This window comes from Acanthopagrus latus, chromosome 20, assembly GCF_904848185.1.
Source record: "Acanthopagrus latus isolate v.2019 chromosome 20, fAcaLat1.1, whole genome shotgun sequence".
Lineage (NCBI taxonomy): Eukaryota > Metazoa > Chordata > Actinopteri > Spariformes > Sparidae > Acanthopagrus > Acanthopagrus latus.
The window spans coordinates 12,530,604-12,557,156 of record NC_051058.1 but is presented as its reverse complement, the minus strand read 5'-3'; the positions used below and the strand labels follow the sequence as shown (position 1 = coordinate 12,557,156).

The following is a 26,553-nucleotide window of genomic DNA, read 5'->3' as shown; positions in this document are numbered from 1 at the left end:
CTTGTAGTTGCAGATATATGCTCAATTCACTTCGGGTGAGTATTTTCCAAGAATTTAGATTTTTTTCTTTTTAGGACTAAACGATCTTGAGTGTTAGAACATATTGCTAACCGCAACACGAACAAGTAGAAACATAAGGATATTCACCAGCGTACAGACATAAACATAACACTGCAGCTTTGATCAAAGTGGTGCATACAATCCCAACGGATAGTAACATGAAAGTGCATTCATTTCGTTCTCAGGTTTAATTTTTCATAGCTTGTCAAACATCACTTCATACCTTTCTCAAATTCTAGCAGGCAAGTCAAATAATGAAGTCTATATTGGAGTAGTACACCTGATGCTGCTTTTACCAGCTCACTCAGGGTTGAATAGAACATTTTGAGTTTTGGTTTAACAAAGGTGAGGAATAAAACCTTGTTTAATATTTCAGAGTACTGTAACAGAGTTGTGGACACTAAGTAAACCGAACTGTGAAACAACCGCAATTTGAACTTGAATAAAAAATGACAGCAAGGTAGACTTTTCTGACGCAATAACCTATTCCCCACAAAGCCCAGTTTACTTATTCTCACAACACCGATCTCTCAGATGGATTTTGACGGTGATGAAAGAGTCGGTACAGTCTTGCTTACAATTGAGATTCTGTCAGGTCTTACACTTTTGTTCAGAGGGTCACACATGTTGTTGCTCTTTCTTAATCTAGCTAATTATTTCTGCTTCTTGCCAGATAACATCTCTGTGAATGTGCTAGATTGCCTGTGTCACTTAAGCTACATGACTTTATTTTACTTTAGTTTAATTAAACCCCAAGTATTATCTTTTCCTAAACCTAACCAAGTACTTTCAGAGCCTAAACCTAACCAAGTACTTTTGGAGCCTAAACCTAACCCAGTACTTTCAGAGCCTAAACCCAACGAAGTACTTTTGGACCCTAAACCTAACCAAGTAATGTTGGTGCCTAAACCTAATAAAGTAGTTTTGACGCCTAAACCTAACCAACCCATGGCTGTAAGATGGCAATACAACAGTCCAAAGTCAGAATATGTGAACTGTTTTTCCACAAGCTTTATTATGATAATCTAACCAGAAGTTGCACATCATGTATTATTGCTAACATGACTGCTGAGCCCTTCAGGTGCACAGTGACAGTTTTAAGCTTAAGGCCACTGACCAAGCTGTTGCATTTGACGAGTTGGGAGCGAGACCGTGCTGCAAACAGTGGGAAGGCTGTTGTCTTTAGGCTTACATCAATCTTACAACAATTAATAACGAAGAGCAGAGGATTTATTTCCTGTGGCATCTGGAGAAGTTCAACCTGCCAAAGTCAGCGATGGTCCACTTCCACACCGCCAGCACTGAGTAAATCCTCACCTCCTCCATTACCATCTGGTACATTGCTGCCACTGCCAAGGGCAAAGGCAGGCCTGCAGCATATCATTTGCTCTGCTAGGAAGGTGATCGGCTGCAAACTGACATCCTTCCAGGGCCTGTACCAAGCAGGAAAGACTACGGCCGACCCCTCCCATCCCAGACGGAAACTTTTTAAAATCGCTGCATTCACAACAGTTTCTTCCCTACTTCAGCTGGCCTCATCAACATTGCCCAGGACACCCACTGACACTGACTCTCATCCTGCCTCGTGGGAACTGCAGGTTACATTTTCATAAAGTCTCCACAGCTGACTCAAAACTTAATGCTAATTTTTTGGGGGGAGGATTGTGTCTGCATATTGCACATATTCTTTATACTTTAAGAACATTTGCACATTCCTTTGTCAATATTTAGCTTCCGTCACCCTCCTTGTCTCAAACACAGAACAGCTCCTCTCGTTTTAAAAGCTGATTTATTTAACATATTTTAACATAGTTTTCATAGTTGTCATTGTAAATTTTTTCCACTTAGGATTCTTCACTTTTTGCAGCACATGATTTATTCTTTTTTTCTTTTCCTCTTATTATATTGGCAATGATCCTGATCCTGGCAGAGTGTGCAGCTGCCTTCCCCCTTTTTTATTATACTTTCATGAACTACATAAACAATGTGACCCCAGATAACTATTGCGCCTTATTAAATGCGCACTAATCACAGAGGAGGAAATGTAGATAAAGAGAAGCCGACAAGTGAAGTTATTATGCTACTATATTAAAACTTTTAAGATAGAGAAAATTGCGGGGGGTTGAAGGGATTAAACTCATTTTAAGGTAATGCCCTGATAATGGTGATACAATTAAGGTGTCCCAAATATTGGATAGTAAACTTATAGCAATCAAGTTCAAAGGTTTGACCTTCACTTGTGGACCTCTCTTGCAAAACAGAATTTTAATGTCTGTGGAGTTTTACTTGGTAAATAAAGGTTTACATACCGCCATATTGTAAAGACTAAAATGACGTATAGTGCTCACCACTGGTCAACTGGACAAAAGCTCGGAAAATGAAACAGTCAGCTGTTGAGTCCGTGCAGCTGGTGGCAACACAAATACTTGTTTTTCCACGACTTGAACCTGCTAGCATTGGCAAATTCTGGGGGAAAAGTGGCATTTTTGCAGCATCCCACATAGCTGTCATATTGTTCTATTAGATATGCTGCAGAAACTTTATAATTGTGATATATCGTAGCCAATACATGTCACAGAGCTTGAGCGCAACTATTCTATATATAGTGCTACAGTCTACCAAATTATAAACACTGACAATGCTTTGACACATGACACTGTTCAACAGGTCAAAGTGAAAGGAAACAGAAAATTCTCTGTTTAATTGCAGTGCAGTGATTTCACCTGCTGTAGTGGCGTTTCTACAGCTGTTAGCAGAATGGATATTTGATTTCACATGGGCTGGAGTGATGGCATTATGTAATTCAGGGGTAATGTTATATTGTTACCTTCAGGGGGACCCACTGATCTCCTCCCCGCTTGCTGTCCGACAGATTAATGGTACCAGGGCAGCAAAACAATTCTCTGTTTTTGTTATTATTATTATTATTATTATTATTATTATTATTATTATTATTATTATTATTATTATTATCATTATTATTATTTCCTAACTGTATGATCAATGGTTTTCTGGTGTTAATGTGGTGGGTTTGTAAAAAAAACAAAACAAAACAAAACAAACATGTTTTTTGTACCACATTCATAAATACATAATGAAATAACAAACCATTCTTTCATTTTCTGATTTTGGATTCTCAATTGAATATCAAAAAAATTACAGATACACGGACCAGCCTCTTAGGGGAGATAACTTTGACAGTCTGAGTTGCCCAAACCAAAGAATCACACTGCAGCCAATGCAAAATTAATGCATGTTCCAAAACAGTATGAATGAATTCCACACCAAAACTTGTAGATACAGGGGGCAGGTTAAAAATGCTGGCTTTCCCCTTTAATTCATAGCTAATATGATGAGTCTTTAGCCAGGCCACAGCCATATTTTGACATAATTCTAATTGCTTTGGTTGCGCTTGCAGATTTGCATACGATAGAAGCCTGGACTGTTGGCTTTGGCAGAGGTTCCGCGCTCTCTGAATGTCCTTCTAGTTTTCATCCACGCTCCCTTGGCGGGGGCTTGCCAGTGATGTGCAAGTTGAAAGAACTTCACAGCAACAGACAGTCGCAGTGAAATAAAACATTACGACTTAAGACAAACATGATTATACAAACAGAATAAGTACAGCCAACACGGCCGCGGTCGAAGCGGACTGTAATGAAAGTCAGAGTCGTAGCAGAAAGACAATGGGATAAAGACATCTATACTATCAGTGGATTATGCAACCCCCTGCAAGTGCAAGAAAGGAACATATAGCTTTAAGAAGAGTATGACAACTTGCATAGTTCTTCGTGAAGAGTCCCTAATTGTGCGGAGTTGCCGGCTTATGTTTAATTCCCTGGTAAAGTTCACAAAGCACCGTGGCACACAATAGTGGGCCATGCTGTAAGCGCCAGTAACCAGCATGAAGTGTATTAGGGCTGAAGGCGCTACTCCTCTGGTAGAACTTCAAAAAGTTTTCATTCCTCCAGAGAGGAGAGGAAATACATCCGATAGAGACAGAAAGAGAGAGAGAGAGAGAGAGAGAGAGAGAGAGAGAGAGAGAGAGACGCTCACACAAAGGAAATGAGGAGGAGAGAAAAAGAGAAACATGGAGATGCAGTGGAAACAGAAAAAGGGAGAGAGAGAACAAGAGAACGAGGGAAGAGGTGGAGCAGAAGGTGAAAAAAAAGAAGAAGGAAGGATTGTGTCAGAAAAGAAAGAAGGAAGACAGAGATTTTTCGATACCAGCCAGAAACAACGAGGAGACGAGGAATAAGGACAAGATTGCGACCTGCACTTTAAAGCCCCTCTAGTTTCACTGAACATCATCAACCTCTCACCACTGATGTATAGTGATCACAGGAACCAGTGGGGAGAAAATGAGAATGGGGCATGGGCCGGGTGATGATGGGATAGAATGGAAGATAAGAGAGAAACAGCGGCAATCTGAGGGGGGGAGACAGAGAGATTGAAAAGAAAGAGAAGGGCACTCGAGAAAAACAAGCAAATGAAAAGAGAAACTTCACATAAGAGAGAGACACAAAACTTTGACCTTAAAAAACAGAGGAGGCATTGATAGAGAACGCGCGCCTCAGTGTGTTAAAAATAGTGAAATAAAGACGCTAAGTGACAAAACGGGGACCTGACCTGAAATGATAAATGAGAGCGAGGGATGTTGACGTGCCGTTTCAAGTCGTTCGCTTCCTTGATGCTTTGTGATCGGCCTGTCGCAGCATGTGACTGATAAGATCTTGTTACTGTAACTCCAACCGGCTGCGCGTGCAAAAAAAAAAAAAAAAATGTCAACAAATAAAAAAAAATAAAAATATTCCCCTTGTACTGTCGCAGCCGACTCCTGTCTATCACTTTTTCTGTCAGTCTGTCTGTTTGTTTTGTTTGTGTCGGCGTTTCTGTCCGTCTGTCAGCCTTTTTTGTCACTGTCGGTCTACATCACGCACGGCTCCTCTGCTGCCAGAACAAGACTGGAAATTTTGTCCCTTTTCTTTTTTTTTTTTTTTTTATTTCAGGCAGATGGCTGACAGCCTTATGCTGAGCGACTTAGTCAGTGTGGTTTATTGTCTTGCTCCGGGGTGTTTTTGCCAGGTCACAGAGCAAGTGAACTGTGACTCTTACAGCATGGTCTGTAATGGAGCCGCGCTGCTGTTCAGCTCGAACAGAAAGGCGAAACTTGCCGGTTCACAGTAGAATTCCCTTATTTTTGTGACCAGGAGTGGCACAAGTCCTCCCCCTGGAAACCGACCGACCCCCCCATACCAGAGTCACAGGACACTAGCTTGTCAGTGTCATGGATGGATTATTGAACGGGCATACTGGGTAAATGCCCAAGGTCCCTGGACCAGGGCGCCAAAAAATGGCATTGCTTGTTGGAAAGTCGAACAAAGAAATGTAAGCCAACCGCCAGGAGACACAAAGCATCCACAGAATGATGCAAATCAAAGACTTTGTGGTGAATCTACAGAAAAGAAGCAGAAAAACAACATTTGAGAGATGCAAACAACAACAAAACAACCACAAAGACACGGCCGAACAAAAGCATACGACAATCAAAAAAGACACATGATCACGAGTAGATGCAAAATAACTACAAACAACTTCGAGACGACCACATAAGATCCACATATAGATGCGGATTCAAAGCAGAGGGACGTAAGACGATCATGAAAAGGTTCAAGGCAAATACGAAACAACCACAAATAGACCGCAAAGAAACGCAGATGTAAGACGACCACAAAAAAAGGCAAAATGATGTGAATGAAAAGACGTGTAATATGAGCTCAGGTAAATGCTTTGCGTCTCTTTCAGTCTTGGGGTGTTGCTCCTATTAAGAAGGGCTTCTGGGCCTCTTAAATGTCTGCAATTAGGGACCTGTTGTTTCATAATCCGCCTGTATGGTTACAAAGAGACACCTACACTTCTAATCCGGTCCCTGCCTATTTTAGCCTTGTTTTTAGGCTTATTGTCGGCTTTGAAACGCAGGGTAAGGCAGCGGGTGCCAGGAGTATGCCACGCTTAACTAGACAAAAGTAAAGCTGAACATTTTAAAGTGAGTTTCGCGTGCTTTAATGTGATAAACAGCTTGCGGTACACTGTCAAATTGAAGTAGACGATGCATGTAGGTTAGAGCAATCAGTGTTTGATGATACACATACCCCTGCACGCCTACATTTTGAATAATTCAGTTTAATTTCGTGCCTGGAAACCAGTTTGAGCAGGTTTGCAACATGCAGATGCGAGACAAAATCTAACCTATTTGGCATTATGACAGAGCACAAACACACACACGCGTGCGCGCTCATACACACACACAGTTGTGTTGACCAGGCTGTCCAATAAGCTAATGGTAGGGCACTTTGCTCATCTTGTTTCTGCCAATCTCACAGAGACAGTCAGCACCTGTGAGTGTGAGGGAGCGCCATCCAAAACACCACAATTTCCCTGATTGCACACAAACACCGGACGGGGAAAAACACACACAGAGCCAGAAAAGTGGAGTGAGAAAGACAGTTAGTGAAAGATTGGAAGTGAACATAAATTATAGAAGAGTTTTTTTAAAGCCTCGGGTCTTAATGATCATGTTCTGGAATTTTAAATTCTTTGGGAGGACAAGGAGCGATAGAAACACAGTGGCGTCCAACGTTTGTGTACTAGTGGTGTAAGCACCAACACACCCCCTGGTGCTGCCCTCTCCCAGTCTGGACCACTAGATGGATGGCTAATCAAGCTAAGTAGCTAGCGGTCTCTCTTGAGATATGCCAACTGTTTGTTTTGAGTACGAATTCGACAGCCGAACAGATTCTTACATTTTGCACCTTTCATTTATGTGACATAAGTAGGTTAACATACAGAAGTGATGTAACTTATGTTATGACTGTTATGTGAGTTACGTCACTTATGTAGCTTACTTAACGAGAATGAATCACAGCCTAAAATATGTATTAAGTATGCATAAAATATATTCCAACCAATCAGACCACGATCCTTCAACAACATTAGTAACAGTCAAAAAGTCATAAAATGTCATAAAATTCAATCTGTTTCTCAGCATAACTCTGACCCCAAATGCTTGACACTACAACCAGAGATAAAGACAATTTTCACACAATGTAATAAAATTATTATGTAAAATCTATGGATGTTATATGATTTTAACATATATTAGAGACCCATAGTAAAATGTGCATAAGTACACATATGAGAAACATACATTATTATTATTTTTTTTATCATATTTAAATGTTGAATGTTGAATTTTTATGTGGCATCATATACAGTGACCATACACATGAACATTATATATGTTATTCATATATGTAGAGATAGAAGTTTGGTTTCATAACCACCAATTATACATTAACTCAGACGAGCACAAAAATGTCAGCTAACAACCCATATATAAACCAATTCGTGGCAACTTTAAAAAAAAAGAAAAGAAACTACATTTTCCACCACATTAATGTGTCATTCATTTGCACCCGAGTAGTAATCTGAATATTTTTCAACAGCCCTTGAAAGCAGCATCCCAGCTAAATGACAAAAGTCGCAGTATTACTTAGCGACACGTTCAAGTGCTGCCAAATAAATGAAGCAATTTGTGGGTTTTACTTGCATCTGCCTCAAAGGACCTTTATTCTCCAAATGTAATCAGTCTGTTATTGCCTAACACATGGCAGGCACAACAAAACAGAATTTGGCTGGAAATGGATGTATTGATCCGACGTGCCACCCCAGAAGCAAAGAAGGATATGAGCAAAAGCAGGACAAGTTTTGTGATCGCACGCTAAGTCGGCAGAACCAGACAATGAGCGGGAAGCCGGGGAAAACGGAGAGGTGAGGAAGAAAATGAGGGCGGAGTGAAGAATTGAGGCAAACTGTGAAATGAAAGTCAAGGAGAGAAAGGCAGACTGATGACAAAATAAAACTGGGAACATAAAATATGAATAAAAGAACGGTTGGCGGGACACAGAGAAATATGGCGGAGGAGAGGGGAGCGTATTGCGTATCTGTGATTATGCAATAAGGCACTAAAAAGCATTGAGGTGTAAATAAATAAGTCTGTGGTTTATTTGCACATTCCTCAAAACTGCCACAACAACATTGCCTTGTTTAATAGTCATGCCAATAAATAATTTAAACTGAATGCAAGAATGGTTTAAATGAACATAGAGGCAGAGAGGAGAGAGGGTGGAGGAGAATGCAGAGGGAAGTTGGGTCAGTTGAGATCAATTTAGCAGCATTTCCGCCATATTCGTTCCACTTAGAAGAATTACCGTCTCATCCACTGAGTTTATGCTTTGTCAAATCCTGGAAATTCTTCTCTTATTTAAGGCCTTTAATCATATGAATCCCTTTCAGCTGAATTCTCTTACTGTTAGAAATATCATTTTCTTCTTCTTTCCTTCCTTGCGGAAAGAGCGCCAGAACTTTTTGATTGGATGGCAGCTGTGTGGAAACTGAGCGCAGATGAACCCAAGGTATCAAAATGAAAATCTTATGGAAATCAGGGCTTCTTGTAGAGACTGTGAGAGGGAGAAATGTGGAATAAAGTCCCTCTGCTGGTGTCTTCTTGAGGAATACTTGAGAAGGCACAAGGAGCTAACTACCCAACAGATGTGAGATAAGGATGCTGAGGTCGCCCAGGTGCATCAGTCCCGGCTCAAGTAGGTAGACGATACACGGCCCTACGCGATACTTTAACGCAGGGCAGTTGTCGGTCTGAATCACACTTAACACACTCCCCTCTGACACTAAAAGTTTGCATTGGCCTTTTAAAAAATGATGTGCTGAAGCACAAATAAGGTGCTGGCTCACAGGTAGACATGAAAGAAGCAGAAGTAAATAAATATAATTAAGTTAGAATAGAATTAAGTTTGGCCACATTTTTACTCCTTAAAACAAACACTGTACCTACACTTTTACTATATAGTCAAAGATTCAAGCACTTTTTGAACTTTTTTAAGCTGCATTTCAAAGTGCTCCAACTTACATGTATGTCAAATTGCATTAAATTTCTTGCTCACATTTATAAGCAAATCACTATTTCTTCTCATTAAAATAACACTGAATAGACCAGAAATACAGTCTAGGTATTATTAACGTTGCAAATAATTATTTTACCTTGAGGTTGGCTCAGATGACAACTTAAAGCTGATTAAAGAAGCAATAAAAGTGGTCTTGGCTAGTTGAGTATCAGGAGTATCAGCGTTAGTGGGGTTCAGCTATGAAAAGAAAAAAAAAAAAATCTAGTCTATTCTTGTTCTGAGAAATAATGGCTATTCCATATGAGAAACTGCCAAGAGTAGCAAATAAAAAGCCATATCTGAGACTGGCCAATAAAAATAAAGGATTAAGATGGGCAAAAAGGACAGACATTGGACAGAGAAAGATGTAAAAATTCAAGTGAAAAGATGCTTGAGGAGGTGCAGTCATCAGATCTCAACACGATTAAGCTTTTGTGGGAGATAAGACAAGAAGAGACCATCAAGCCAGTCCAACCTGTGGGAGGTGCCTCAGGAAGCATGGAGGGAAATTACCTCAGGTTACCTCATCAGATTTACAGCTATAATGTCAAATGTTTGCAAGGCTGTAATTTCTGCAAATGTAGGATTCATTGAAGAAATTAGAGTGAATATTTCAAGTAGAAATCATTATTATGTCGAGACCTGTCAATCTCCCCAGTATATTTCCTATTCATTCATGGATGATTGAGAGTCTGGTTAGTTGGGGGTGACTCATAACTATTTCTTTTTTTTTTCTAATTCTACAGAGAGGTGACGAATGAAAGAAAACACAAAGTTTCGTGTTTCAAAATGTTTCACCAGCTGAGCCAATGGACAAAAAACGTATGAAAGTAATAGACTATGACAACATTTCAAGCAGCTTCCACACTGTATCCAAAATTCGACCACTTTTCAAACCTTCAGAGCACCACATTGAAATTAAAGGCAACAGCGTTCTCCTTGCATTGACTGTGCCTACACCACACCGTAGATGTACTGATGTTACAATGGTTACACAACCAAAAACCGCGACTGAAGGTAATCAGAGGTTTCATAATGTTAATGCTTTGTGCAGTTGTTCAGTACGAATGTTTGATGAGTGGGCTGCATGCTGTCAGGAAACAGGAGCCATTTTTTTTTTTACTACTTGAGGAGAGACAAAGCAATGCTAGCTTGAAAGAATGTTATAAATAGTCTGAGCTCTGTGTTTGTGGAAACATTTAAATTTCCAGATGAAGCGCACCAACTTCAATAAGCTGTTTTTTTTTTTTTTCATTGATAGCAGAAATCCAGATTTCCAAACGGAAAACAAATATCCAGTTATAAATTAATGCGGAACACTCTCCTCTCTACACTTATCTGAGGTCAATTTGCGACCAACCAACATATTCCATTTCACTTGCTTCGTAGTTAATGGACCTGGAGTACAGTTAAGCTACGACGATCTATTTCCTGTCCTCCATTAAGCCCCGATGACTCATTTCCTGCCCCCCTCCTGAGCAGGTCTCTCTAACGGCAGGTGACACGACATTAGGAAGATATTCAATACAGGACACAGTGGAGCGTGCTCTACATGCATGAGGATGAATGCGAAAAGTGCAGATATGAGCCGCTGTGCACGGGCGTCCTCCCTCACATGATATTGGGGTACGCTCACATGTTGCTACTCATATGTGCGGGAGTGAATGATGAGGCATGCCCTCGGGTTAACGTGGTGTAAGTAGGTGTTAACTATGACAGATTGTGCTGCCACTGGTGACCATGGTTGATCAGTCAGATAGCCTTCACCTCCCTGCTCCTCAATTATTTCACAGTCACATAATTGTATGGACGGCAATAAATCTCACATCTCATTTCACGCGCTTGATTTCACCTCTAATGTCTCGGCGGCTCCGGTTTCAATTTGTCTGATACCCTTTTTCTGGAAAAACTCCAGCCAAACAACGATCGAGCTTGTCGCTGTCACTGTCTTCACTCAGGGACCCCTCCGACAGGACACGCACACATGGACACTCGCTCGCTGTTGTGCTGTCGAGTGTTCAGGCTAATTGGAGAATGGTGTTCCAAAGTGAGGAAGCCAACATTTGGGAGAGGTGACATCCACTGCCTGTTTGCAGGGGTTGTTACCTGTAGAGCCCTTTCATTTCAAAGTATACTGTGTGTCCTCCACTGGAAGAACTGTGCTTTTACCTGAGGTGGAAGTATAACAAGTGAACACAGGCGCGCACACCTGAATCCAAATCTCAATGGTAGTGAGGCTGCAGGGCCAGGAAATCTGGAATCAAAATCTGAAGCAACAATAACATTATCTTTGACAGGAGGAATGAATTGCAAATGTTCTGATCTCCATATCTTTTTAAGATAATTATTATATTATGTATTTTGTTGATTTATATTTCTTATGAGGGCTTAATTTTAGTCTTTGTTGGTCCACAAATCACATCAGCAGCGTGCACAGATTTGTGTGGCCTCTTGCACAAACTGTGGAAGCAAAAGTCATGACCTTGCATTGGCATTCGATCTGAACCCATCAATTACTGGAGAACTGTTTTTCTTTGACGATTCAAAGGCCAAACTCCATCTCTGGGGATCAGCTTGTGCAATTTTTATTACATTTTGAGAACATCCGTCGAGTCAATAAAACATTAAATAAGAATGGAAATTGTGTAACATCTCAAAACTGCCAAACCATGTCAAAAAACAGTTTCAGGCGGTGTCATAAATGTAATTTGGAGTATGACTCTACATCTGTGTGCCATATTATTTGCCTGAAATGTATTCAGAAACTGATTCTAGTGAATATCTTAGGAGAAAACTGACATTTCCATAACAGCCATCACATATTTCTGCCTTGAAAACACACCAGTAAGTTGTACATTTGTCCGATCAGGTTTAAGGATTCTTCATGTTGATGCTTAAGGAAAGGAAACTATTGTCAGTGATTCATTCTAGAGCCCAAGTGGGATGGCATCTGTCTCTGGCAAATGTCTACATCAATTTTGACACGCAACAACGATGGAAAGAAATGCAACTCAATAGCATCATTTGTCCGACCCTCCCTTCCAAACACACCTCTTTCAAACACCTGCATGCTAACATTGTTGCTAACACCAACATGCTAACATGCGCTCGATGAAATGCTATCATGAGGTTGCAGTTTTAACATATGCAGTTTGCATGTTATTTCCCTTGATCAGTGCCCTTGATGTATGAAGTTGGTCCCTGGGCACTGAGGCTGTCCACTGCTCCTCAAAGATAGGTAATCTGCATAGAACTGGTTTCAGTATGTTGTACACTGCATAATTGTACATGGTAAAAATTCAGCTTAGTTTAGTGTATTAGCAAGCTGACATTTGATAATTAGCACTAAACACAGAGAGTCAGCAGCAGCATTAATTGAAACGAACAGCATTACTATGTTGGGACCATCAGTGCCCATACTACATGACCTGGCAAGCCATTGAAAAGTCTTGAACTGCTTCAGTCTGGATCAAAGTGACGGACCGACCGAACACTAAACCAACCAGCTGACAGTTATTGCCATCCATATTTTCAGCCATGCCACTAGAATGGCTAAAAATAGTGATTTGAGTCATTTTCTCAGAGTAAACCAAGCTTTCACCCTACAAATTAAAGCAATCACACCAAGGTCCCTTTTGGCCAATTTGGTAAAGAGAGCCATTTGGGTAATGGCCACATTTATAACACATTCCAGCTAGCACCTGACCTGGCATCAAACACTAGCATCACAAGCTACTACCGGCACTCTCAGTTCTCAGTGTCTGCTCTCTGTGAAAATGTCAGACTAATAAAATCCGCTTCTGTCAGCCTAGTGAACTAATTCTTGTGCTCACTATGCGGGCCTGACATACTGGCCTGGAACAGACGTTGGGGCTTGCACGCAGCTCACAAATGCCAACACCACTTAAATGTTGTCACCTGAGTTTGGCTGCAGAAGCCCGCTGATCCAATGATCTCATGGCGCTTGCTCGTGCACAGAGCTCCTCTCTAAGTCAGTATTTGATAGACCGAAACAGGGGACAACTCAACAAACACAAGAATGAATGATTTGGTGAGCACATCTTGAGCCAGCCAGAGACAGCGTGCCCTGTTTCGTCTGGGTTGGTCTGATCACAGTATGTGTTATGATACATTTTCCCAGCGAAAAGACAAAATGTTCAAGTTGTTAATTGGAAGGCTCCCAAAAGTTTGATTTAACATATTACATTATTTTGTCTTGGCAAACAGGTCATCATGAATCTCCTCCAAAACAAAGATAAACACCATATCTAGAACAAATCAAACAAATAAAAACACATTTAAAGCCGTCTTAGTTTCGCTCTAATTCAGACCTGCCTGATCAAGGTCATGGGCAGTCTAAGAAATAGCTGAGAATAACTTGGCCTCTTCAAACACTTCAAAACTGACAGCTTTGTTAAATATTAATGACAGTGGGGAGAATGGAGAATGAAAAGGGAAATACTGGGAGAATAATTGATGAAGGAGTGAAAATAATTGGTCATAAAGTTGTCTTTCTTAGAGAGGCAGGGGTTTCACGTTCTGAGAGAGGGAGCATGATAAAAACACTGAGGACAGAAGACGGAGAGCAAAGACAGGAAGAAAAAGAAGAGCAGCAGAAAATGGAGTGGGGGGAATACGATGAAGAAGTGACACAAGAAGAGAGATGGTTGTGTTTTCAATTTTCTTTTTAGCCTCTGCCCGGTCAGAATGTTAATCTTTGAAAAAGATAAACTGTTCAACAACATACATCAACTGGCAAGATTTTTTTTTTCACTTCAAAGTTTTTACTGCCCTTAAAAGAAAGAAAAAACATCAACTATGCTCTTATCTCCTAAACCACTATAAAAAAAAAAACAAAGCCAATATTGCGTCCCACTTTGACATGATGCGGCTGATGTTCGAATCCTATTAAAGTCTTGCTGCTTGTCTAGGATTTAGTGTGATGTGAAGTTGTGTGCTGTATTTTCTTGCAAGACAATTCTGAATGAGCACCAGCTGGAGGAAGTGGTTATGTATATGTAAATCAAATTTTAAAAAGATATATTTAATGTCCTTCAGTACGTAAAACCTTTGGTTTGAATGGACAAGGATCAAGGCTCACAGCCTCGCTCGTGGCTGTACGTACAGCAGTGGTTTGTTGAGCTAAATCCTAACAGGATGCTAACTTTTTCACAATGACAAAGTTAACATGCTGATGTTTAGCATGTTTACCAAAACCATTGCAGTTTTAGCATGTTGGTGTTAACAGAAATAATGTGCATCCATTTTGCCTTCCTTGGTTGTAATCTCTGCACTTTAATCGTAACGTGTAGCATGGTTAAGTCTGATTCGTGCCGTACTGTTATGGCGAATCTGTTAGCTGTTGTTCCTTGTGGGCTGAAGTGGTTGTTGTGTTTACTGGGGAAACTACTGCTCAAAAGCCACTGGATCATCTCCACCACTGACTGTTTGTTTTATCAGGCAAAGCTTTCGTCATACAAAAACAATGACCGCAGGTCAATCAGAAGAGGAGTCACTTTAAAACATATAGCCTGAGGCGGCCATTAGCTCAGTTGGTACCGCAGAGGCCTTGTCCTCACTGCAGCAGCCCAGACGTTGTGAGTCCAACCTGTGGCCCTTTGCTGCCCTCTCTCTCGTCCTGTTTCCTGTCATCTCTAAGCTGTCTCATCAAATAAAGCCAAAAAATATTTACAAAAAAAAAACAAAACAAAACACATATAGTCTACATTCTGGGGACTTAACATCCTCCCAGTCAAAAATAAAGGGTAGCTTTTGTGTAAATTTAACAACGAGATAAAGGCACACATGACCCAGTTAAATTGGCACTGAATAAATATATGCTAGTATGGCTATAATCTTCAAAATCTAGCAACCACACAGCCTCTTTAGAAGCACTGTCACATCTAAGTCGGGGAAACGTTGTCAGGGTTTCAAAAGAAAAGGCGAACATTCAAGTCACAATGGCTGACATCAAAAGGACTTAACACTCCTCCCGTAAGGAGGAGATAAGTCTCATCAGTGGGGCTCTAAGCTTTATCTTTCCCCCTAAAGGTTGTTCAGTGACCCGGGAAAATCCTCAACCACCATACGTGCATGAAATCCACACTTTTACGACCTGAGCTCCTCCTAAATGCCAGGACTGGCTCCTCTCAGGTTTCAGAAAAGTGCCTGTGTATGGAAAACTTACGTGGGGGACTTTTTACTTTGGTACTTCCTGTGGTTTTACGTGCCAGTTACGGAGCTGGAATGTTTGACCTACATTTTCACTATATATTTATAATACTACAGCAGTTCTGTACTAAAACATCAAACAGAGCACAGAGTCGAACAATTCCAAACCACATGCTGATGTACAGCCACCAGAATTGGACCTCATTAGTGCTGGAGCTCACAGGATCAGATTCTTATGACAAAGTAAAAAATACTTCCCACTGTAAACCGGTCTGCAGCTATTTTTGCTTTTGTTGCACATGCGATCGTTACCACAATGAGATCCTCCAATGAGTCATCATTATGAGGGAGTTTGGCATTGTTTGTAAAAATAGCCTCTCCTATCCACTCCCATTTCGAGGTGTTACCTCACATCATGTATTCAAAAATTGTACCCTGATCTATTAATAAGAAATCACCAAGGCTAAGCTTATGTTGAGTTTATGTAACACCATTTCAGTTCAAGCGGATGCATTATTTCAAATTTAAATTCTTTACAGCTTACATTTATACTATGAAGCGATAAAAATGATGGAGCCGACATCAACTAGACCCAATTTAAGACCTGAAGTTTTATGTAAATCTTACTCATGACAATTGTTTTGACTTGTCTGTTTTTTGTTGTTTTGTGAATTTTCATACATAAGAAAAGACGTGTTCAATCAAACTACAGCCTCCTGCCAGTTAGCTTAGCTTAGCACAACCTCAGCCATCGCAAAAGGCGGAATTGAATTTTGTTCAGTTGACAGAAATGATATACAACATGGTGCAATATGTAAGAATTGGCCAGCTGTTGAGTTCGTACTCCCAGCCAATACGGGCAGCATTTCACCAGGGAAGCTAACTGCTGCTAACTGTATTCTGTTTATCACTGTAGCTATGGCTAATTCAGTTAGCTGTGCTGCTAGCCAGAGTGTTGGTGTTAACACCGCTGGCAAAGGAGCCCCAGACCACCCAGAGGAAGAGGTTTTCAGGTCCTGGGCTAGCTAGTTAGCATGCTAACTTCAGTTGAACTTTTCACCACGCTCTCCACTAGGAAGAGAATAGGATTGGTTCCCAAAATGCTGAACTATTGCTTTTACTGTTGCTGAAACCCACTATGGCCTGACGCAAACAGGAGAAGCAGCATGAGTCCAGCACATCGCAGAGCTGTCCCCCCCGACTCGTAAAAATCTCTCAAAAATAGCTGAGAAAGTTAGTAAATCCATGAGTGTGAAACTATTTTAAGCCTCCAGTGATCCAGTTTTGACTTTTTCTGGAACAAAATTTCTGTTGCTGGAGAAATATTTAGCCAACCAGACTGCTCCATGGAGAGAGAGAGAGAGAGAGAGAGAGAGAGAGAGAGAGAGAGAGAGAGAGAGATGGTGGAATCAGTTTGATGCCAAGAGCTGCGCGTTGACCCTGATTAAATGCCTCCCCTAACTCACTGGGACCACTGATAAGACCAATGCACTCTGGGCAGTGTGCGTGTTATGTGTGTGTATGCTCAGGAGCCATAACTGGAGATAAGGTGTGTCTACATGTGCACGTACAAGGTGTGTGTGTGTGTGTGTATGTGTGTGTGTGTGCATGCTTGCGTGTGTCCCAACACCAATTCTCCTGTGTAAACATGCTGACCTGGCACAACACCAGTAGACACTTTGAAGTTGGCAATAGCCACTGTAATCTCCATGCCTCTCTCTCTCCCTCACACACACACACACACACACACACACACCCAGCCAGAGGCGAGACTTAACACTGGCAACCTTCTGTGGCTTAGCATGTGGTCACTAACACACACACACACACACACACACCCCAGCACACTCACACACATAGATACTCTGCATTGTCGCACACAATAGCATCTTCTGTCTCCGACACAGGAAGATAAATTCCCCCCGCATGCAGGTACACTGACTCTCACATCGGCTTTTTTTTGTTCATTTGTTTGTCTTTGTATACAGTGTTTCACAGATAATGGGAATTTCTGCTGACAGTTACATGTGAGTGTGTTTTGTTTTGGTTTTTTTTTGCTGAAAGTGCCAGCCACTCTGGAGTGTATCACACCACAGCCTCGGAGCATCTCCAGGTCTTAAATCAGACACGCTGGCTTCCTGCTACGCTCGCATGCAACTCCCCAAACACAACAAATTTCTCTGTGGCAGTCGGGCTTTACATGCAGTCTCACACGAACGTAGACAATCAGCATAAAAAACAGCATTGATAGTGAGGCATGATGTATGTTTGCAACAAGTGATGCTTGCTTTTGTGACATCTGTGAGGCGTGTGTGCGGCCGTCACCCATGCACGTTGGCGATCAACCTCGGAAGTCGAAGCGCACTTGGTGAATTATAAGGATTTTCAGGCTAAAAGTTAAAAGGGAGCATTTCTTAGGCAGCTGGACTATCATTAAAGGGTCGATTCCTCAAAACACAAGATTCAAAGATACAGCTCGTGCTCTGTGGGGTACTCGGAGAAACTGTTAAATGTCTCTGCTGTTCTTAAAAGAGCTGTTGAATTCGTTAAGAGCTGCAACAACATAGAAAAAAATGTAAACTTTGCACATGCTGGCAAGCCGATTGCAAATGTGTAAGCATTCGCCTTTAATTTGCTAATCAGAGAGTGGTTGGTTTGATCCCTGGCTGAATGTCAAAGTGTCTTTGGACAAGACACTGAAATCCACATTATTCCCAGTGGCTGTGTGTGATTTAATGTGTGAATGGCTAAGCACAGGAATATCGTGTTTTGTGTGGCAAAGGAGCACTGCTGATGGAGCAGGTGAGCACCTTGCAAGGTAGTCTTTGTCATTAGTGTATGAATGTGCTTGTGGTCCACGCAAGTGCAAGTCCAGTGATACAAGTCCATACGCCATTATTGTTGGGTGGCCATCATGGTTTTGGTTTTATTTCCTGTTGTGCTTTATTGTAACTTTCTACTTCCTGCTCACCTGTGTTCCCAGTGTTCTCTGTGTTCCTGATTTGTTTTGTTTCGTATTGCTTTTGCATTTTGCTAGACTTTGTGTAGCCAGTTTTTTGTTGCCTGCCTTTTTATTGTTAGCATTTTTTGATAAGAGCTGATGAATGCTTGGTTTGTTTTACTGCCATGTATATCTTGTGTTTAGGCCCCTGGTTTCCACAGTGACAATAAAAATGTTGATAGAATGGTGCGTCTAACAAACAATCTACTCTTGTCATGGTTTTGTCTAGTATTTTTACTGTTTTATTTGGAAGTTATATCCTCTTGTGTCTTGCTGTCTCTTTCTACTTCCTGCTCACCTGCGTGCTCAGTGTTCCCCTCCTGTGTTCCTGTGCACCTCCCCAGCCTGACTCCTGCCTCCCAACTGTCTCACAACTCTTTGTCGGTACGTCTCCTGCTTTCCTGCGTCTTTTCCCCGGTCCTCACGTGCTCCCTGCGTGCTTCATGGTTTGGCCTCCATTTTTTTTTTTTTTTTTTTTTTTTCATTTTCTGGATTCTCTTTGTAGCCAAGCGTTTTTGTTGCCTTTTTGTGTTAATCACATTCGAGATGATTGGACTTTGTTATCAGCTGTTCGTTGTTGAACCTGTCTGCCTCTGTTTCTGTGTTTGGGTCCTTTTTTACATGACCATGCTGTTTTAAGGCAAGGTAATGAGGAGGTTGTTAACAGTAGATTATAAAAGTGGCGGGGGGGGGGGGGGGGGGGGTATTTTTAAAATGGCACATCAAAATTAATTTCATCTCATTTAACATTTTCACATTTTCATTTTTTTTTTCAAATTTTGTTGACGCTTTTAAAAAGTGATGGGGAGCTAATTGGCCGCTTCAAAAAGCAGTGTAAATGACACCTGCTGTCAGGTATTCAGGTATGATCCCTGGTCAGAGCTGTGGACTTGACCCGCCGTGATGAGGTTCAACGGCAGCGAAACGCAAATCGCTTTCACTCTGTTGAGTCACGTTGGTCTGCATTTGAACTGTATTCGTGCGGGAGCTCTTGTTTAGTGGAGCGTATCAATAAATTAATTATCATATCCCTGTTTTTCCCCACAGCGCTGCCCATCTGACAGTAAGCGCAACACTTCCAGATACAACAAAAACATTTCCTCTGTCCCTGAAATGCAGATCTCAAGAGAAACTGAACCCATTGTGCGTTCACCCCGTGACAGCACTTGATCTTTGTGTACAATGACACACGAACACAATACCACATTTGCGATCTTAAATAACCACGGCAGCTGTGTTGACTGTTTCCAGAACAGTGGCATTAAAAGGGGAAGCTGCCTGAGGTGGCTGCAACATGGGTGAAAGCCTGCTGCTTCATTACCTCATTGCCCACTGGTTATGTCCCACTTTCACGTTCCCAGCCACACTAAAGAGATTGCCATTGCACCAACTGTTGTTGGCCATGTATCATTACCTCAATATGTCAAATTGTGAGTAAGCATCCACAGCGGAGATGGCGAGTCTACATGGCAAAACACAGCGCAGTGTTAGAACATGGCTCATTGACCAATTCCGTCTTATTCGGGTCCAGAAATGAAGCAGGTTGAGGAGCCCCCGATCAGATCGACAAGCTACTCAGGGTGTTAAACTGGGGCAGGGGTTTCTCAGAACTTTTACCACAGGAGATTAAAATTGAGTTTGTTTAATCTCAGCCTGGGACTTAAACACCCTTGTAAACTTCTCCTGGTACGGGGACCCACCACAAGCGACCAAAAGCTAATTTTCGACCCAGTTTTTGAAACGACAAGTCGAGGGAAATGAAAGTCTAATGAGGTATAAATTAGAAAGTTAGCATGCAGTTGAATTCATGTCGAGTGTTTATTTCCCTTCGTTACTCAGCTTAAATTGCTTTTCTAACTTCCTTAATTTGCTTTCTTCATCATTTGTTCTCATGTTGCCTGTTGGAATTAAATAAAGTGGTTACTCACTGTGAGCAATTCAATAAAGTTTTTAATGCTCTTGATGAGTAATAAACAGAATAAAAATTTGGTCACAAAAGAAAATAAGTTAGGCGGCTCCCCGCTAATTTGCCTCTTTGTTTCCCCTGCCTGGGTTGCCAGATATGCAGATTCCAGGCAGTGTTTTGGCCAGCAGGCAGATAATCTTGTTAGGAACAATTAACTCGGCTGTATTGTTGAATGTAAACTCAATCCCTCACACAGAAGCGCACAAAAACAGCAGCTGGCACCACATTCAACAAACTCCAACGAAATGTCAATGAGGATCAGCACTCTTGCCTTGAAGTTGAACGAGCAAGGTCACCCGAACCTTCACCCGGCGTATGAAGGAATAGAACACCTAAAAATAACCTAAATAAACTAAACTCTGTTGAAAGTCATCTCTTTTTAGTTTTACTGCTGCGATCAGTCGAAACAAACAGATGGGGTGCCAGAGAAGACCTGGCAGTCTGATAAAGACCTGATATTATGCTTATTTTCTAAGTCCATAGTGTCTGCTAGAAAACATGCTTTACTGTAAAAACAACATGCTATTTTTCTTAAACTGTCCATTGTTGCAGCACCTCTATTCGCCCCCTGGCTGAAACACTGCGTTGAGTGCCGGTCTCTTCAAGGCCTGCCTCTCGAAAAGCCCTAATTGGTCAGGGCGACCTGAGCAGGCACAGCCCACTTTATCCCGCAAAGCCCTGCTGGAGTGTTCGCTGGGTCGAGGTGACTGTATAGTTGTGACATCACAACCTTGCAGAGGTCCTGACAGCTCGTTTAAAGCTGCAGGTTCTGAATATGGACTACACACTTTTTTCTCGATGGATTTAGCGTTTTGATACTTTTACAATATCTACACAGCACCTCGCCTTGTTTTTCGGATTTGAAAAAGACACAGATGTCTCGCCTTCTGCAGTATGGGAGAGTTAAAGGGTCAAAGGGTTTTTATTGCCTTCTCGGAGAGCACAGTGACCAGGACAGTGACCTTTTCAGTTTTTATGGCACACCGGTTAGCGAGCAGTTGCTTATTTGTACATTCAGCACTAGGAAAGCAACATAATTATTCATTTAGATTTGTGTTCCGGCCCAATATTCACTCTCATTTAGCTCTGATTTCGGTCTTTACCAACTCCTGAGGTCTACTCAGTCGCTAATTGCTCCATTATGTTCACCAGCTAATTGCTAACCGTGTCTGTCTGGTAGCGTACAATGTGTTCTTAGGGCTTTTTCTACAGAAAACAGCTGCTGTGGATAAAAACAACGACGCGAGAGCAGAGAGAGCGTAAACCAAAACAATGAATTCGAGGGGGCAGGCAATTAAACAATGAGCGGGAACTCGCAGTGAAGCACCGCGAACCCGAGGGGCGCCGCAGATCCAGGTGATAATTCTCTGAAGGTTCATCACAATGAGAGACCCCCCCTTTACTTTGTAATTAAAATATCAATTATAGCCACTGTAATTACTTGTAGACTAAAAAAAAAGCCAAATTAATGAATGCATAGAGCTCTTTGATTAAGTAGTTCTCCACTGCAATCCTTTTAAGTGGTACAAAAGGGGGCGACATTTATGTCTTCACTTGCAGGGTCTGGATCAGTCGCGTAACACGGGGATGAAATAGGCTGACACACACCTTCATCCTCGTTTCCCCTCCTCCATTACCCACACAGGTAGCGCAGTGCTATAATGACACACACTTATGATGCTCATAGCTCTGTAAAGAGAACAGAGCTGGAAATCAGCTGAAATGTTACAAAAGGGAAAGGTAGGCCCCGTTGTCTGGGTGTCAAATAATACACCTTCAAAACGAGCAGTTCTTTGTGCATTTTCTTGGGGAAAGTAGGCTAATTATGACCCGAACAAAAAAACACGCGTTTGATTTCCACCACGTTCTTTCATCCGACAGGAACTAAGTTCATCAACGAACATCAGAGAGAGAGCAGCTAGCGTTGCTCACAGCGGCCTGACTGGCTCACAGAGAACATGTCTGTGACAGCTTGTTGCGAGCATTGCAACACATATATGCCTCCCTGCAGAGGTGCAAAAACACACCACCTGGAAAAAAAAAAAGTTTGAAAGGAGCATTTTAAAAATGATGAGTTTAGTTAAACAGAGATGCCAAAGCCGGCATGTATTTGGAAACACGCGGAGGGAGAAACTGGATTTATTCGACGGGAAAAATGGCTCCTGCTGCATTATTGATGCACAGAAGTTGTGCGCTGCAAAAAATTGTGTTAGGATGAATACGATTATAAAGAGAGCATGTGCTTTTTTTTTTTTTTTTTTCCCCCTGGCTCTGCCCATGTCTACCCTTTAGATAGAAATCGAAGAACTCAGCCACAGCCTGCTTTCTGTCAGGAATGAGAATAGTTAGCCGCTGCTCACATGAGTGTGGCTAATTCAATATGACATCTCTCTAATAGGTAGCGTGGCCACTGGGAGGACAGGACCGAATGCAGAGAGAGAGAGCGCAAGACATCACAGGTGAGGAGACAGTAATCGTAAATATAGTTGTAAAGAGGACTTGTGTGAAGGTATCTGATGGTAAAAACAAGCCCATCAGAAAACAATCTGCAGCATCAACGTGTAGAAAAGGACGACGGCAGCACATCCCAACACGATCTGGTATCTCAGTCAGAATCATGATGGAGGGACGGAAATGCCTGATGTGTTTTTATAACATGCATTCATTCAATCAAAGTATGCAGCGTCAAGGTCGAGGGGAATTGCAACGACCTCGCTTCATGCTAATTCCATTGTCATTAACTCAAATGTTTGAATGCAAAACTTTAAAATCGAAACTTTGCCTTTACGCTATGTGTTTTAAGGCTAAGTGTTGTTTGGCAGGTGAGTAAATAAGACACGTTTCATGATCAGATCTCAAAATTCCAAAGCAACTTGCAGTAATTTCATACAGACATATCAAACACTGATGCCGGTGGCTGCCATGCAAGATGCCGACCAGCACATCAGGAGCAGTTTTGGGTTCAGTATCTTACCCAAGGACACTTCCACATGCAGACCGGGGGAATCAAACCAGCAACCTTCTGATTAACAAGATGCTGACTCTACCCCTGAGCCACAGCTACCCATGATGATTGGAAACTATTTTTTTTTTTTTTAAAAAAGTCTTTGTGGCAATCAAGCCATTTTTTAAAAGTTAAAATTAAGCCTTAACAAAAAAAGACTGTATTCAAGGAGAAACCTGCATTGGAATAACAAGAAATGCTCTCTCACAGTTACTGACCATGATGAAAATGGCTGGTAACTTTTAAAAAAGAAAACCCTTTTCTCCTTTAAATTGAGCTATTTAAATAGTCCATCTCTGGGGCCATCGCTTCTGTGTGCACTGACACAGGTCACGCGAGGTCAAACTGTGTTGTTCTTGCAGCCTCACCAGGGGTTTTGAACTCTCCTTAAACTGAAACCACAATATAGTCGTTAACTTCAGACTGCCGGGGGCAGGAAAGTGTTTTTTTGAGTGTGTCAGTGGTCACTGTCAGAGTTTTTCCACTGTTGTCAGAGGGGCAGCCTCAGGTGATTGCAATGGATTATGAGTAAAGCTCCGTGGAAACAAAGCTAGTTAGCGAGCGCTGCCTGTAACCCTGTTTTCCCCTGGTTAGGACACAACAGCACTCTGGTCTCACAGCTGTTGGAATAAAACAATTCAGGCGGCAAAACCTATATAATACCGTAACATCGGCATTGCATCGGTAGCGCTATTAAATTGCATTTATCCAACAGTGAACATCTGAATGTAATAATGCATATTCATCTTGGTACTGCAGGGTGAACTTTTAGTGGTTTTAAGATTTAAAAAAAAAAAAAAAAAAAAAAAATCATGCATTTATTTCAAAATAAAAGACAGTAGCACTGGATATTAAGCATCATTAGCAGATAGTGAATTAATAGCTAACAGCTAAAACATTAGTTAATCGTTATTTTATTGTTAACGAACAATGAACACTTACTACGCAGCTGTTTATTACAAAGTTGCAAATAATGTTTATAAAAGTTCATATAAAGTTAGTAAATACTGTGTAGTTGATCTATAAACATTGCTTGGCTGGCGATTATAAAGTTGCGAGCGATGTTTATAAACCTTTACAGCTGCCGAATGAACTTGTTTATGAAGCATTCCTTGATTGACAGTGAAATAATGTAATATTCTAAGTATAAATGTACCATTCAGTCATGATAGTTATGTAAAGTGTTAGCCTGTGTCTCATAAGAGCTTCTTATAATCTAACAATAAATGTGCTCATGATGCCATTATTGACACTTTCATAGCCCTGTTACTGTTAACAACCTAACAACCAGCTTATGTTGATTACAGAAAGCTTCATATTAAGCATTAGACATAGAGTCAAGAAAGAATCTTTGAGCACTGACTGTAGACTGATTGTAGAACATGATGTCAAGGATCTGAGTAAAAATGATACGTTTGGCATTTTACCTGATTTTATGTGGTTTAACTGTCAGTGCAGGGGGTTAACATCATCAGTCACTAACATATATGAGTGTAAACGGCAAAGCCAGAGTGATGAAAGTAACAACTGACCCTAACACAGTAATTCGGTGAGGCATAAAGTGAAGTTCTCAAGATGAGAAAACCAGAAAAGCCATTTTTGTATGCTTGTTTGTTTAAATGAAGGGCCGGCACATGCACAGTTCCTTCCATCTCCTGCACTAATAACAAACCGAACAAATACTCTGTCACTACGGCCAGGCATCACCTCACAGACAGCCTCCCGTCTTCATAAGGCTGGGACTTAGCAGCAGTTATTTAAATCGAAGTCCTGGCGCTTCTGTCATCCAGCGTGACTAACAGGATTTGACATGGCGACGAGTGGACGGGTCCCAGGTTCACAAAACACATTCTGTCTGTCTGACCCCCCCCACAGGTAGGAAAAACCAAAGCACATAATATCCGCACACACACACACACACACACACACACACACACACACACACACACACACACACACACACACACACACACACACACACACACAGAGGCTATCTAGTCATGTGTTTGTCACTGCTGGTTATTTAGCACCAAACTGGTGTGTACAATCCACTTTCACACCTGACTGAGCCGAGCTTCACCTCACATAAAGGCTCACATATTAACAGACCAGGAGCAGGAAGGGGGGGGGGGCTTCATGATAAAGGTGAGCTGCAGCCTATTCAACAGATGCACCCCATACCTTCTGACTCCCCCCCCCCTCACTATCTGCTCTGTAGTGGAGGAGGCGACAGCTTGCACTAATTTAAGGTAATCGGATGACTCTTTCTGTGTGTGTGTGTGTGTGTGTGTGTGTGTGTGCGTGTGTGCGCGCGATTATAATCCGAGACACACAGGCTGCTTGTGAGGCAGCCTGCCTTGCCTTCTGACGGGACCATATACATTCACTGCACTTGTTGAAAACACACTCTTATTTCAGAGATGAGGAGATCAGTTGCTGCACATGCACTGCACATGTATTCAACCATCATATCACACTGCAACTTACGAAAAGGCAACTTCTCTCAGTTTATCATGCTGTTGGAATAAAAAAAAAAAAAAGAACTCCTCATCAGCTGTGAAATGTGCCAGGCGGCCGGTGCAGATAAAGAAATGATAGAAAATCGCAAAAATCACATGTGCATCAACCTTTTTTTTTTTTATCTATCATTGTGTCTTAACAGAAAACTGGATCAGATTTGGGATCAATTAGAAAAAGCAGCGTGTTGCATATAAATGTGCTGACTTGTCTCGAATTAATTCAAGGCGACGTCTATTTCCTGGAGCAGCAGCAGCAGCAGCAAGCAGCAGTAATAATCCTCCTCAGCCGGTTTCAGCACCGCGGACAGCGAATTTCCTTTCACCCCCCCCCCCCCCCAACCCTACTCCTCCTCACCGTCTATAACCTGGAGCATGAGGAGAGGAGAGGCTCTCTGCTCCAAGTGTCCAAAAAAATCTACTGGAGTCAGATGCTGTCATGTTGGAAGCGAGGAGAGTTTTTATTTTATTGTATATTTTTTAAAAAGCAGCCTGTGTCAGCAGCTGAGGACTATCCCTACACCGGTCTATTCTCTTTTTGCGCAAACTTCATTCCTCTCCAATAATTCAATAAAAAGGAATACACCCCCTACTGCTGCAGAAGGGGGGTACGAACTATGAAGCCAAGGAACGCGAATATCACCACACATGCGTAAAAAAGCAAGTCCAGAGCGGACACGTTCCGGTGAACAGCGCGGGTTCGGGAGGGTTTCTGTGGTGCACGACTTACCGCGTTATCCTCGTTGAAGCCATATGTTTCAGCGCTCAGAGCGACTTTTTCCTCCACACACACATACACACACACATACATACACACA

The 26,553-nt window shown here is 41.7% G+C and overlaps 1 protein-coding gene across 12 annotated transcripts in view; it reads right to left on the bottom strand.

Annotated features, from left to right (window-relative positions):
* The window catches only part of LOC119009836 (protocadherin-15-like), a 201,995-nt gene that overhangs the window by 166,621 nt on the left and 8,821 nt on the right, over nt 1–26,553 (bottom strand). For 11 of the 12 annotated variants that reach the window (XM_037081506.1, XM_037081507.1, XM_037081502.1 and 8 more), the window contains exon 4: nt 4,687–4,812. The exons of the other annotated variant lie outside the window; for it this stretch is intronic. The gene's annotated coding sequence lies outside the window, so the exon portion shown is untranslated. The remainder of the gene's footprint in view (nt 1–4,686; nt 4,813–26,553) is intronic. 12 annotated transcript variants of the gene reach the window in all.